Source organism: Balearica regulorum, chromosome 34, assembly GCF_011004875.1.
Source record: "Balearica regulorum gibbericeps isolate bBalReg1 chromosome 34, bBalReg1.pri, whole genome shotgun sequence".
Taxonomy (NCBI): Eukaryota; Metazoa; Chordata; class Aves; order Gruiformes; family Gruidae; genus Balearica; species Balearica regulorum.
In genome coordinates this window covers 524,265-538,387 of record NC_046217.1, presented here as the reverse complement: position 1 = coordinate 538,387, position 14,123 = coordinate 524,265, and the positions used below count along the sequence as shown (strand labels likewise).

General features: G+C 43.4%; 1 protein-coding gene across 2 annotated transcripts in view; it reads right to left on the bottom strand.

Annotated features, from left to right (window-relative positions):
• Positions 1–14,123, bottom strand: part of LRFN3 (leucine rich repeat and fibronectin type III domain containing 3) — a 41,685-nt gene that overhangs the window by 21,024 nt on the left and 6,538 nt on the right. Inside the window, exon 2 of one of the 2 annotated variants that reach the window (XM_075738563.1) lies at positions 12,925–13,050. The exons of the other annotated variant lie outside the window; for it this stretch is intronic. The gene's annotated coding sequence lies outside the window, so the exon portion shown is untranslated. The remainder of the gene's footprint in view (positions 1–12,924; positions 13,051–14,123) is intronic. 2 annotated transcript variants of the gene reach the window in all.

The window sequence follows — 14,123 nt, the reverse complement described above, 5'->3', positions numbered from 1 at the left end:
CCAGGGTTCGGCAAAATACATGACTGCATTGGTCCTTTCTGTTTTCTTGGGGAGGAGACGTCCAGACAACCAAAACATTCCCGAGATGAAAAGCGGAAATTTCCCACCCTAAAAAAACCCGCCAGCAGCCTCCTGCAATGTCTTAGCATCGGGGATTTTGTGCCCTTCAGCTCTTGCTTTGGTTTAGAGTTTTACCAGTAATGTGAGTTCACTGCTAGGTTAATTACTGCCACGATGCCGCTGCCGGCGATCGTTACCGTAGATACATTAAAAGTCACAATTTTGAACTTACTTTTGGCCACACCGCAGCTTCTCAACACTGAATGGCTGGTATGGTTTTTTTTTTTAATCGCAATATAACTTTGACATTTCACCATTAAGCAGACACAGAAAGGGTTATCGTGAGTCAACAGCTAGATGGCAACATAAGCCACAGGCAAGTTAAAAAATGCTGAGGAATTTTGAAACATCTTAAAAAAAAAAACCACAACCAACAAAACACCCTGAAAAAACCAAAACAACATTGTCTGTCTCAAAATGCCTGATGAATCTGAACAGGGATGAAATTTTAGCTAAGGTCTTTTGTCAGATAGACAGTTTAATTGCCTTGCTAAGGAAGACAATAACTGCAGTGGGTGGATTGAGTTTGGAACAACTGAGCAGCAGTAGAATTTAAAGCCCAAGATTCAGAAGAACAAGCGATACGGAAGAGGATGCCTTAAGCAGACCAACTCCTCCACATCTATGTCGGGCAACGAGAATAATGCGAGTTTTGATCAGGGCAAGGATGAAGGTGCTGGAGCATGACCATGCCATCGCATCTCAATGGCTCATGGAGAGGGGAGTGTATTGCACCCCAGCTGAGCTCATGGAAACTTCACCTTATTACCAGGCAGTAGTTCAAAAATTGTATTTGTTCATCATTTTCAAACCTACAGAGCCCGCAATAAATCACCTTGGCTTCACAGTTTGAACGATGCAGCTCATTAAGTCAGCAGGAAATGTGCAGCGTGCAGCATTTCCCAACCTGCTTGTGAACAAGCTAAGCAAGCGCAAAAATGTAAGTCATCTTCTAGAAAATGACGATTATCTCTAAGATCACGTTCGGGGGAAAGCGTTATCCTCTGATCAACAGAATGGAATTTATCCTTAGGGCTCCCAAGACCACAGGCAAGTCACCTTCATGTTCTCTATGCTACTTTTTGAAAGATAAATTTCATTTTGGTGTCTGCTGCTAATATTTTGGTCTATGCCATCCACTACTCGTATCTCTTTAGGTGGGATTCACAAGATGCCTAGGTTATAAACGCTGTCACTAGGCTTGTAATGGCTCTGTAGATCCAAAGGACCCGGACTCTAATTCCATTAGAGGGATTAAAACGAAGCAAGAAAACTCACACAAAACAAATCCTTTGACTGCCAGCAAGAAAAGTGAAATGTTTCAGATGAAGAGTTCGTAAGAGCTTGGGCAAAATACATTGGGTTTGAGGTCTGCAGTGAGACGAGATTACGGAGGAATTAAGTAGCGCTAAAGGTGATTTCCTTTCCAAAAGTCATACTCAAATCCAGAAATACTCTGCACTAACGCGTCATCCTTTGTGAGCACCATAAAAAGATTTAAGACAGTCAAAATAAACCAACAGAATTAGGGAGCTTTCGAACCAGAATAACTATTTCCTTCCAAAACTCTTCTCTCGGAGACGCAGCAACCCAGGCACACAAAGAGAAGTCAGAAATTGTGGAGAAAGTCTGAAATAGCGTTAACGGTCAGCACCTAACAAAGCTTCCCCTAAACGTTGCACAAACTCAAGACTTAATGCTCCTTCAGCGCATGATCTTCAGACCTACAGCCCTTTATCTGTTGAAGCCCTGCTAAAACATTTCTCAAAGCCAACTGATTTCGCGTTCTTTGCTGCCTTCTACTTTGGTAAGCAATAAATCCCCAGGTTTTAAAACAAAGGAGAAAACGTCTACCTGCCAAACTAGATGATCCTGAGAAGCAAGGATAAAATTAGGGGACAGCTAAAGAAATAAGAATCCAAACTTTTAATATTAGGAATCTAACCCTTTCACAGCTAGCAGGTTTCCTGAGGATCTCTTAAGATAACATTTCCTGGATGCAACCTATAGAAACTTGCACTGAGATTAATTAGACAGAAATCTCCAACTGTAGGACTGCTTAGGTGCTCGAGTCCTGCATGTGGCATGGGTATTTATTCCCCTTCCTTGCTCAGATGGAAAAAATGTCCAGGTTAATCTTCTGCGCTGCAATAACCTTGTTTTATCTTCAGTGCCCGTCTCTTCTGTGCCTTTTGCGCGTACGCAAGCAGAACCTCGCGGCGCTATCAAAATAAGTCATAATAGCGTGGCTTTGTTAAGGGAGCGAGTTGTACTAAATTAGTCTGAAGGCTCATGTCTCAATGAGGAAGAATAAAGTAGCTGCGATTTTAAGATCAAGCAAGATCAGACCTTTCCATCACATCTTTACACTCTCAAATTCAGCTCTCTGAAAACCAAGGGCTATTTCACCAAGTACCCTGTCTTAATGGAGAAAACCTTTGTTTGAAGTTTTCATGGATGGAACAGTTTATCTTCTGAATTGTTTCTGGCAGAGAACCCATTCCTGGTATTATGCCCAGTACAAACAGAACAATAGACAAACAAAATCCCAACAGGAATTTGAGGATCTGCACACTTAGACTTAATAAATGGTTGCACTGCTCCAGTAAATCTAGGTTATTGCTGTAGTTCTAATTGTACTGAATATCTCCTAAACATCATTTATCTCCTAACAGTATCCTTCACCAAAAATAATAATAATAAAAAAAGCATATGGCACAATAATAATAAAAACATCTCCCTGCGGTTCAGAGTCAGATGAGATGACAGGTCAGGCCTAACAAACTAAGCTCAACTCTGCGAGCTACAGATGTTGAAAAAGCCTGGGGAGGAGCATTCATCTGAAATGCAAAAGCAACTGCAACGACCATCTAATTACCTGCAGGCTTAGTAGAAACAAGACAAGAAGTTGTCCATTCTCAAGATCCCCGGTGGACCCTAAGTTTAAGGTAGGCCTAGCTAAAAACTCCAACGTGAAGCTATTCAAGACACAGCTTGCACAGGACTCTACTGTAAATTCAAATGGTTTGTTCGAAAGCAGAGAACCTGCAATGTGTGCAACACGGATTACTATCAAGCCTCCAAAATGCAAAAGCCATGCATCGTCTAGGAAAGAGATACCAGCACAGCTTTGCTCCTTTTGGGTAGTGTTTTACCCGGAGCGTGGAACCAAAGCTGGATCTCAACGCCATGCAAGCCACGTTTTTCTTGCAATGACAAAGAAATCGTCCCTCTGTTGAGCAACGCTTACATGTCCTCAGTTCCGAGAGTGTCAAATATTAAATATCATACTGCCAAGGGCAAGATGAATTATCTAAATACTATAATGGATTAATGATCCTGGAAGCAGAGGGTGACTCAAAGGCCAAAGGGGGACAGAGAGACACTATCTCATCTCATTCTCTTTAGAGAAGCATCCGAGTCACATCTTTGACCAAGGCAAAGAAAATGTGTACTAAGCGGAGAGGTCATGATTTGCAATTTGTGGTGTATAATTACCACAGCTGAAGAGGGCAAGGATACAAGCACACGAAGAGAGCAAAGCAACAACCCTGGAGTGCATGGAGGGTGCTACAGCTGAAGGATGCTCATTAAACGGGGAGAAGCACGATGCTGTAGGGCAGTATATGCTGAGCAAGCGTAGCAAACCCACACCAGACCGCTCAGCACACAACCCACGCCGAGCAGGCGAGCCCACGCCACAGGTAACCACTGCCAGAAAACCCTGGGGACTGTTCTGCTATTTTTCTGTAGTGCAAAATGACCCCTCAGCTCACAGCCAGGTGCTAATTTAGGATCATGAGTGCGGCTTTAACACATGAAAAACACTATCCAGGCTGCAATCCTCTGAAATTACAGTGGAGAGGACTCATTAAGAGTCCTTTAGCAAGTTTTCCTGCTCTCACATAAATGATTATATCACCTTGAGAAGTGTTAATGAAACCCTTGAAGTAAAATTCTTCTGTTCTCCCAGGCAGAGAAAACGGTTCATCAGGTAAAGCTAAATCCTTTCTCTTTATCATTTAAGGACACGCCAGTTTACCAAACAACCTGCGGCCATGATGAACGAGGGCCAGTTAAGTTCTCGACCATCACTCTCTCCGTGGTACCCGATGAAGCCTGCGCTGGGGTAGCAAGGTAAAACCAAGGTCTCTTCCAAGCCCTGTGACAAGTGCTGTCTCAAAATGGAGATGTTTTGATAAACATCATAAATCTGGCAAGCTCGCAAGCTTCCTCTGAATAAACATGATGACAAACTGGTGCATCATCTGGCTGTCTCTCAACGTATCACTGTAGAGTATAACGGTTTATCCTTGCTCTGCAGACCCACCCACCCCCCCCCCCAAAATATCCCCCCAAACCTCTGAAGTGGTTTAAAACCAGCACATCCTAAGCAGAAAATGAATCAGAAGACAATTCAGGGGCTGCCAAGCATACTAGATGCTCACCAAGGTAAGTCTGGGCTCTCTACATAAGCGTAGGCATCAGCAGTCACAGCATCCCTCCACATGAAATGGAAGAGAAGAGTTCTAGGACACAGGAAAAGTCACTGTGTTAAAAGAGGAAAGAAATTAAAAAGAAAAAAACCAGAAAATACCTACGGAAGTGAATACCTCCTCATGACATTCCTTCTGGAGCCTGCTAGGAGATATCGTTCCAGCCAGGACAACGTGGAAGGTCCTCTCAGTCTGAATTCCCAGCAAACTCACTGAAGGCATCTTCAGCAATTCTGTCCCCATTCAGTCCCAAAACATTTTCTCATATTCAGTAATGTCCCATTATTGAATAATAATACAGTTTCTAGCACACAGACCAAAAAAAACCCATTTTCCTATTTACTCCCCGCTCCTCTTCTCAGCAAGGCTGGGGTTTAGATTATTAGGCTGAATATTTTCTTTATAAATTTCACATTTTTACAATGTAGGGAAACGTGGAATATGAATTAAATGCCTGTCACGAAGTACAATCCAAAGGGAAAGTAAAAAAATTAAATACAAAAAGCTGCTGGGGAACGACTGCTCAATTTGTAACTTCCAGCAATGGTTCACTTTTCATTCTGAAAAAGGGAAGAGCACGCCACGCAGAGGTGGCGTAATCCAAAACACACTGCCTTTACAAGAACACAAGCTATTTAATCTGAATTACATTCCTAGTAGATTACTTAAGCTGCACTTAATCCTCGTGTGACCACTTTTAATCCCAATTTAAATGGCTGCAAATCAGGATTAGCCGACTCCACTCATCTACGGTGACTGAATGCATTTTAATTCTGAACAAAATCATCCACTTGGGGATTTATTTTGCTTTAACTCCCTCAAAGTTAAAGCCAATTATTTAATGCCGCAAAACTGTTGGCTTAAGAAGAAGAAGAAAAAAAAAAAAAGACCAAGGGAAACACCTAACCTCTATGGGAATCGCTCCAATTTGTCTGTCTGTGAAAGCAGACGTCATAAGGCAGGACAGGTTTGCATCAAGAGAAGCAGCTCTGCCTTTCCACCTCTGCTTTGCATATGCCGCTTGTGTCAAAGCTACCAATATATTCCAAATTCCTGGAAAATTAACCCAGTTGAGACCTTTATTCCCATCCACCCCATTAAAATCCCAAACGTTTCCATTCTCATATACCCCGCGTGCAAATCGACTCGATTCAGTCATTCCCAAACCATCGGAGAACACTCTGTACCGTGTTTCGAAAAGTGACTTGAGCACACCTAGAGAAAAATCCTATAAAGAGTAAGAAAAAACACGTCTAAAGCCAGCTACGCTCACTAGTATTGTCATTTAGCCCAGGAGCAAGAAAGGCTGGGAGAGGTGAGGTGCACCTGCTGCGGAGACCACACAACCTCCGACTCTGCCATTGGAGCATCCCGGTGTTGGATGGCTCTTCTGCCGAGCCATCGCGCCAGCAGGACAGCGGCCAGGAAAGCCGGCTTAGACATTTACGGAGATGAAAGCTGCCCTCTTCCTGCTTTGTGCATCTCAACAGAAGACCACAAAGGGGGTGATGCCCCAAACTCTTGACTCATGGAGAACCACCAGTCCCATAAGTCCCCTACCAGCCTTGGGATGTTCTCTTTGCCCAAGTTCCAGCTCCATCTTCCCCAAAGTGTTTTGGGAAGTCATGACAGTCCTTAGACATCCTTTATTTTAAAACCTCTCCTATGAGGACGGGCTGAGTTGGGGTTGTTCAGCCTGGAGAAGAGAAAGCTCCAAGGAGACCTTACCGCAGCCTTTCAATACTTAAAGGGGGTTTATGAGAAAGATGGGGACAGACTTTTTAGCAGGGCCAGTAGCGACAGGACAAGGGGTCATGGTTTTAAACTAGAAGAGCAGAAATTCAGACTAGATATAAGGAAGAAATTTTTTACGATGAGAGTGGTGAGACACTGGCAGAAGTTGCCCAGAGAGGTAGTAGATGCCCCAAACATTCAAGTTCAGGTTGGACAACATCCCTGTTGAAGATGTCCCTGCCCACTGCAGGGGGGTGTGGACTAGATGACCTTTAAAGATCTCTTTCCAACGCAAACTATTCTATGATTGCATAAAAACCTCTCCCGAGCCAAGGTTTTGCATCATCGGGATGCAAGTCATCTTCTGAGCCACCTCTCATTCGGCAACATCCTCTTCTGGGAACCAACAAGTATTGTACCCTCGCTACCTGGATGAGCTGACAGATATCAGGCAACTCTACAACTACTTTTAGCTATTTCCTTTGGCTTTTCCAGGGAGTCTAAGACATGCTTTCACTCTACACCTATCGTAGCAATATCTCAAACGCTTGCCGGAAGCACATTTCACTCTACCACTGAAAGGCATCGTGTTTTCTTCTCTCTTCTACAAAGGGGAAAAAGCACGCTTGCAAACAAAATCCAGCTTGTGCCAAGCTTCGTTAGTCTCTGCAACTAATGAAAGTCTCTTTGGGTCCCAGCTAGTGATTTATTTCCTCCCCCCCCCCGTACTTTAGAATTCACTCCGCTTCAATGGTTAATAAACACCTCGATAGAAGAACCCTAGTGCTGGATTTTTGTTCAGCAGCAATAACCACACAAATGTCATTAGAAAACCTGCTGGAAAGGGGGAAAAAAAAAAACAACCAAAACAACAAACCCTACATGTGTGGGTGTGGGTGTGTGGGAATTTAAAAGAGAAAAAATAGGAAAAATAAAATAATCCCTTAAATTCCCTCACACATTTTACTGAGGGATGCAGATGCAAACTAGAACCATCTAGTATAAACATATATTCTGCAAGCTTTTAATATTAATACAATAAACATGTAAAACCCCCTGCTTTGACAGTCTCTTTTTCAGGAGGATTTGATAAATTGGTGTTTTATAGGCACAATTTTAAAGGTTCATTTTTAACACCATCTAAAAGGCAGCAACTATTGTATTACATGGCAGTCACTGGTGAATCAGCTTTTGTAAAAACCTTTGCAAACAGCTGAAAAGAAAGAAAATGAGATAGAGAAATAATGGCTATTATATACGCAAGAAAGCAACTTTAAAAGATGCAGCATATATCAGGAAAGGCATTACCATCCTCTTGTTAAATTCAAATATGCTTTGAGATGCAGAAAAGTCTTTTTTTTCCAAAAGCACCCAGACAAAGGCAAATAGCTCCTGATAGAGCGTATGCCACAGAGAAAATGTAAATGTAAAAGCAGACCTGAAAGTCTAGGCACGATCTTATCTCTCAGAGCATTTTAGGGGAGGATTATATTCCAGTGAGTAAAAAGTAATGAAGACCGTGACACTGAGATTTACCGTACTAGAGCAGAAGCTTCTTGATACCCCAGGGTTGCCGCGTCCGACAGAATTAGCTGCATTTCAACATCAAGAATCCTCTTGAACTGACCTTATTCTCAAAGTGATGATTTTCTCCAGATTGTAGCTGGTAAGCCTTGTACCAAGCCAAAAATTAAAAAAAAAAAAAAAAAAAGAAAGAAAAAAAAAAATAAAAGAAAAGAAAAAAAATTGTGCTGCTTTTCCAGTGGGTTAAGACTTGTGTGCGGAAAGCTGCTTCTGTGGCATTTGCAGTGCTGCACGACGATGCAGTACGGTCCCCATCAAATTTATTTGGTCCTAGCCTTGTTGCTTTAGTCTTTCCTTAACGCTCCTTGTATAACCGTTAATCCTGATTTTCCACTAAGCGCCCACAGCCCTTACCGGGTCCCAGTCGCTGCCTTTGCCAACCAACGCAGCACCTTCCACTTTTCCTGCTTTCAGGAGCTCTTATAGCAAACCCAAAGAGCTGAAGTGACTTTCCCACAGCTACTGGCAACCCAAGGAAGCAATGAACCACACAGAGGCTTCCCCAAGCCCACCAGACCAGGCAAAGAGAAGCCATCTCCAAGCCCACACCTCCACCGATGGTACTTATGGATGGCTGGTTCGCTCCGAAGAGCTGTGAATGAACTCCTCCTACACAAGTTTTGCCCGAAGACAATCAACCCCAGAGAGCAAATCCAATTTCCGCGTAATTAATAGACTCCGTAACCCATCACTCATGGCACCTATGGGCTGTCTGAATTCCGTAGGTGCGGAATGACCTGCAGGCATCTCTCCAATACCATGGCTGGAGGCTGAGAACATTTAAGTGCATTTTGATAAACACTCTGGCCCGTTCCCCAGATGCTGACACTTCTGGGCTTAATAGTGTTATCACCTTAATAGGGTTTGGATTTATTTCTCAGAGTCAGAAGATGGGGGAAGAGAGGTGCATCAGCAGCTCGCAACCTGCCAGTCCAGATAAGCCTCTCCCATTCCTTCTCCGTGCCTCCGCTACCAAATGCGGAAAATACTTTTCAAAGCATTCCTGCAAAACACCAGAAAGCCCTGCTGTCCTCAGGCCTGCGACGTAGGATCGACACCCGGTGCTTTCCAGGGGAAGGGTAAATTCCTTCTGAAAATGCTACGCTATCAAGTGTGTTCCCGCTGGAGATGTCCTTGCAGACCCCAGGGACAGGGGAAATTTCCTGCTAAACATGCACAAACCCGTCCATCTGGTAAGCACAAACCAGCAACAAGACCACAGCTCTCATCAGGAAAACATATATTCGTATAAAACAAATTATTTTCCCAGCTACATACTGTGTAACCACAGGAAAAGCCACTTTAACTATCCACATCTCCATCTGCCCTTCTCCACACCACCCACACAAGCTATTTGCATATTTATTGCATATTTATATAGCACACCTCAGTGGGATGCTCCATGTGCCACCAACATACGTGTCCTTTTGATCTCCAAGTCTACACCTCCCTTGTGTGCAACACCAGACCCACGCACGCGCCACCCGCTCCCCCCCCTGCAAAAAAAGCCACGACAAAGACAGAATAAATATTACCGGGCTTCCTCCAGAGTGCAAAATATTCAACCTATCTAGGTATAAACTGACCACGTCTGCTGATGCCCGTTATTTCTTCCCATTGTGTCCTGTCAGGCCGTACAATCTGTTAGCGGTGTATTTAATTGGGTCTCTGACTGCAAGGTCCAAGACCTGCTTACCTTTCAATATCTAATTTTGCTGAGAAAACAAAACGTCATGACGTTTCATTTGCTACAGCCATTTTCATAGACAGCGGATTAAATGGGCAAAATTGTTTAAAGATCACGGGCTGGTTCCCTTAAGTGGTATGAAGGCAGCCACAAGAACATTCCCTGGAAATTTAGCATCATCCCCTTCATTTAACCTTGCGGCAGCGACGGAGGTCATTCCCATTTGCCTTCAAACGCTCCCAGTCCAGCATCACGACTGGTTTGACCCGTGCAGTTGCCCTGGTACATCCCAGAACCGTGCCAGGCAGCAAAGCACGGATGCTCCAAGGTGTCCAGATGAACGAGTGAAGCTTTGAAGATCCACTTTGACACTCTGTAGGTGATGTTCTTCTAGCACCATGGTGAGTGTAGAAACCACCCAGGTCCCAAACAAGTTTGCAAGACCTTACATATCCACCTGCAGCAATCTCACACTGCCATTGCTCAGGGACCATCACGCCCAATGACTTCAACATCTTCCCTCTCCTCCTACCATCAACCCAGAAACAACGGGGCAAATAATTCCCATTCGGCCAGCACTTGCCAGAGCACAGAGGCTTTCCAAAGAACACAAGGACATCCATCCAAGCAGCGTTAGTTCCTTCCAAATTGGGGTAGGGAGGTCTGAGCGGAAACAGGATCTCCTGCAAGACCTCATATTATCAGGGGACGCTTCTTCATCAGCACAGCTCCAGCATCCCCAGAAGCATCCAGCTGAGCGCAGGATTAAAGAAGTCCAAACGATCTCAGAGCAAGCTGGAGAACATCTACTTCAGGCAGAGGGCTGCTCGTGCTGTAATTCTCTGACGCGCAGCTGCATTAGCAGAGCTCTGCACCCAAGGTTAATTAATTCTGGCTCCATCAGGGCTGATTCACCTCCAGCGGCATGCTGACACAGCTGAACTTGCCTTCAGAAATAATTCTGAGGTTTCCGCAGCACACTGCATTGCACAGCCGAACCATACCTGGAGCGGCTTTATTAGTTTTAGGGAGCGTGCGAATTGTTAAAGCCAATCTTAGCTCATTCCTCCTTTAAAATAAATAAATAATAATAATAATATGTGCCTGGACATACACAGCTTCCAGGCCCCTCTGGGGAAAGATGCAGCGTACTCTCTGGTTGGCAGAGCTGCAAAGTTAAGCAGCTTATGTAGGACAGCTGCAGATATAGCAAAAAACCAACCAACCAAAAAAACCCCACTAACAAAACCCCCAAACAACCAAAAAAACCACCCTAAACAAACAAAACCCACAAAAAAACCAACCCATGCACTGCCACATCCTCACAAAGGTGGGGGGGGGGGGGAGAAAAAAGGGACAACTCCCACCCCAAAACCCCCACAAAAAAACCCCCGAAACCAGCAAATCAGAAGCACACCAAGGACTGTAGTTTCCACTCTTCACAGACGGGGCTGATCTACATTTTAAAGCAAAAATTTCAAACAGATCAAACCACTGATTCTTGCAGATATTCCCAACAGGCTCTTTCCCTCCACGTCCCACATCCAGATCCCATTATTGCTGTCCTCGTCTAAATAAAACACTGATTCTGGATGCTTCTCTCCAACCCGGAGGCCACTCGTCGTCATCTCTAGCTCATTTTTAGGGATTTTTATCTTGCTGCAAAACAATAACCAAGGTGGCTCGCTAAGCAATATTTAATATACTGGCAGAGAAATATATATACCACTTAAGCGGTACCTAAGTAACATATATAACACCTGTAGCATAAAAAGGAGATTTCATTTCTAATTAAGTGAAGGAGGAGGAATAGGACCCCCACATGCCATTTGAACAATTCGCGGTACCTCCGTTTTCTGCATCCTCCACTTTTCCGCCCATCTAAGCCAAATACTTGTCTGAAATCTGTAAGTTTGCCAAAGAACTCCCCGTCAGTGCTCATAGCGCTGCTAATTAGTAAGGTGTGGGTGCTAAATTGGAAGTTCAGGGGAAGAAATTATGAAATTAGCCAACAGGAATGAGTTCAGAAACTGCAGACAGCCCAGCGCTATTATAAAAATATTCCTAGAAGAGGCATTTTATTTCAGAGAAAAGCAAGCGAGCGAGCTAAGCGTCGATCTTCGGATACATTAATGCAGGAAAAATCACCCAGTCTCATTTGGTTTCCCCATCCTGGCTCCTTTAATAGCACTCCTGATTTCGTCTGCTTGGGTATGATTAGTCAGGGGGTTGGGGAACCCCCTCTTTTTCTCTGATGGAACATAATTTGCAATTCAGATCTTAGTTACGACTCAAGGAAGAACATTTTCATTAAAAAAAAAAAAAGATAGCAGAATTGGAGGAAAGAAACAAAATTAAGGCTTCAAAATGAGAATGAATTAAACATCCACCAGTGCCACAAGCTGCAAGTTGAGGAGACCCATCAAGTACCTTGAAACAGGAGCGGTGTCATGAAGAACCAAAGCCTTGCCAAGATTTCTCCTCCTTTTCTTTATATATATATATTTTTTTTTCTCCTTAATACAAGTAACTTCTGGGAAACTCATCCAGCCTAGCAACTCTCTGACCTGGAGAGAGGTCCAGAAAAAAAAAAAAGGGGGGGGGGGGGCAAAATTCAACAAATCACATGCTACTGACATATTGGTCACCCTAAAAGATAACTAAATTATTTCAGGGGTAAAACTTGACCTAGAAACAAACACTCAGACCTGTGCTACGGTAACCTGAGCATTTAGTGAAACATTAAGACAAAAATGAGTATTTTGGAATGGACCGAGAAGCTCCAAAAACATTTATGCGCGGTAGGACAGCGCCGCTGCGCTGTGCTCTGCTCGTGGCCATCCATTAAGCAAGAAAACAGGCAGTTTTGGAAGGTTTCATTCAAAAAAGTGAAAGCAAGTAAAAGCCAAAAGGTAAAGAAGCTGCAAGAAAAGGCAACGGCTTTCCCAGTGTTGCACAGACAAAGGTCCCTCTCCTACATGTCCCAGCCAACAACGGGTCAAGACCACGGTCAAACGACTTCCTTCCATGCAAGGCAGAAGCAGACACGATCTCCTCTTTCTTCACATTATTTCCACAAATAAAGCCCAATTCATTTTGGCACAGGAATCCCGACACAAAAAATGCTGCGCTGTTACTCATTCTCATGCAAATATCCCTTGGAAATACAAAACCAGGGGGAAGCCATGTACGTACACATCCAGCCCTAGGGCATCCTGCTATTCAAAGGAATTCAAAGGATTAAGGAGCTGTGTTTTAGAAAGAAGCACCGGCCCTAAAAAAAAAAAATAAAAAAAATCTTACCATTTAGTTCCTCATTGGTGCTCCAGCAAATCAGCCTGAGAAGAAAATATCCACAAATTCAACCTCTACATCCATCTCCCCGAAATCCACCTTAAATCAGGGTAATTTAGCCACCCTCGATCACACCTTTGATTAAAAAAAAATAAAGTCATATGAAACTAAGAACACACACTTTGAGCTTAAAATAATATAGAAAACCAGCACTAAGCAAGCACAGATATGGACAACTTAATGCTCCTGACCTGGTTTAGCGTTGCTTATGCGTCTTGCATTTCAAGACAGGAAAAAAAAAAAAAAAAAAGTGTGCCATCACAGCAAAATCCATAGCTCTGTACTAATCATCTCAGAGTGCCACGCAATAACACTATTCTAGAATTTCTCTCCGTTGCTGCTGGCATAAATACTACCGGGGAATTCAGCGAAAGGGATCTGCTCTCAGGTGAATTTAAGAGTCTGTAATTTCAGACGCAGAAATGGCTTCTAATTACAGTGAGAGAAGGAAAAAAAAAAATTAAAAAAGCTAAATCTGGCTTCTTTTGTAAGCGCTAAGAGGCTCCGTTCACATCTGAAGGTTGCCACGTGCCTGGTCAGTTTGAAAGGACGAGTCCAAACAACACGTCCAACTTATTCTCTGTACATTTAAAACCTTTTTCATGGGCAAGGAGGAGTGAGCTCTGCCCTTGTGTGTTACCTCGTGATTTTATACAGTAGATATTGAAGACTGAAAGCATTTGTAACCCACTTTACCTGAAAAACGTATGGATCTTGGTGTTTCACGTGGACATCAAGCCCCCAAGCAAGCTCCTCTTAACACCAAAAAAACCCCCAAAATACATTCAACTTTGTCTTAAATTCCAGCTCTGGCTTAATGAATCATTAGAAGCTACAAAAATAATCAACCTCTGGTAGATGAAACAGCCTTCCTCAAGACAGCATTACCCCCGATCCCTTTGATGGGTAACATGGAGCTTTACATACCACCGTTCATCCTACCCATCTCATTTTTCAGCTTAAAAAAAGAAAAAAATGGAAATTACATTGCTCCAAGAACCCTTGTCTAATAAAAAAAAAAGTGTCCCTGACAAGATGTCAGGGGAACAAGAACCACTTGAAGTGCCCTTGCCATTTCGAGCGTGTTCGGCATGAAGGGAACCCATGCTCCCTTCGCACTGAAAAAAAAAAAAAAAAAAGGGGGGGGG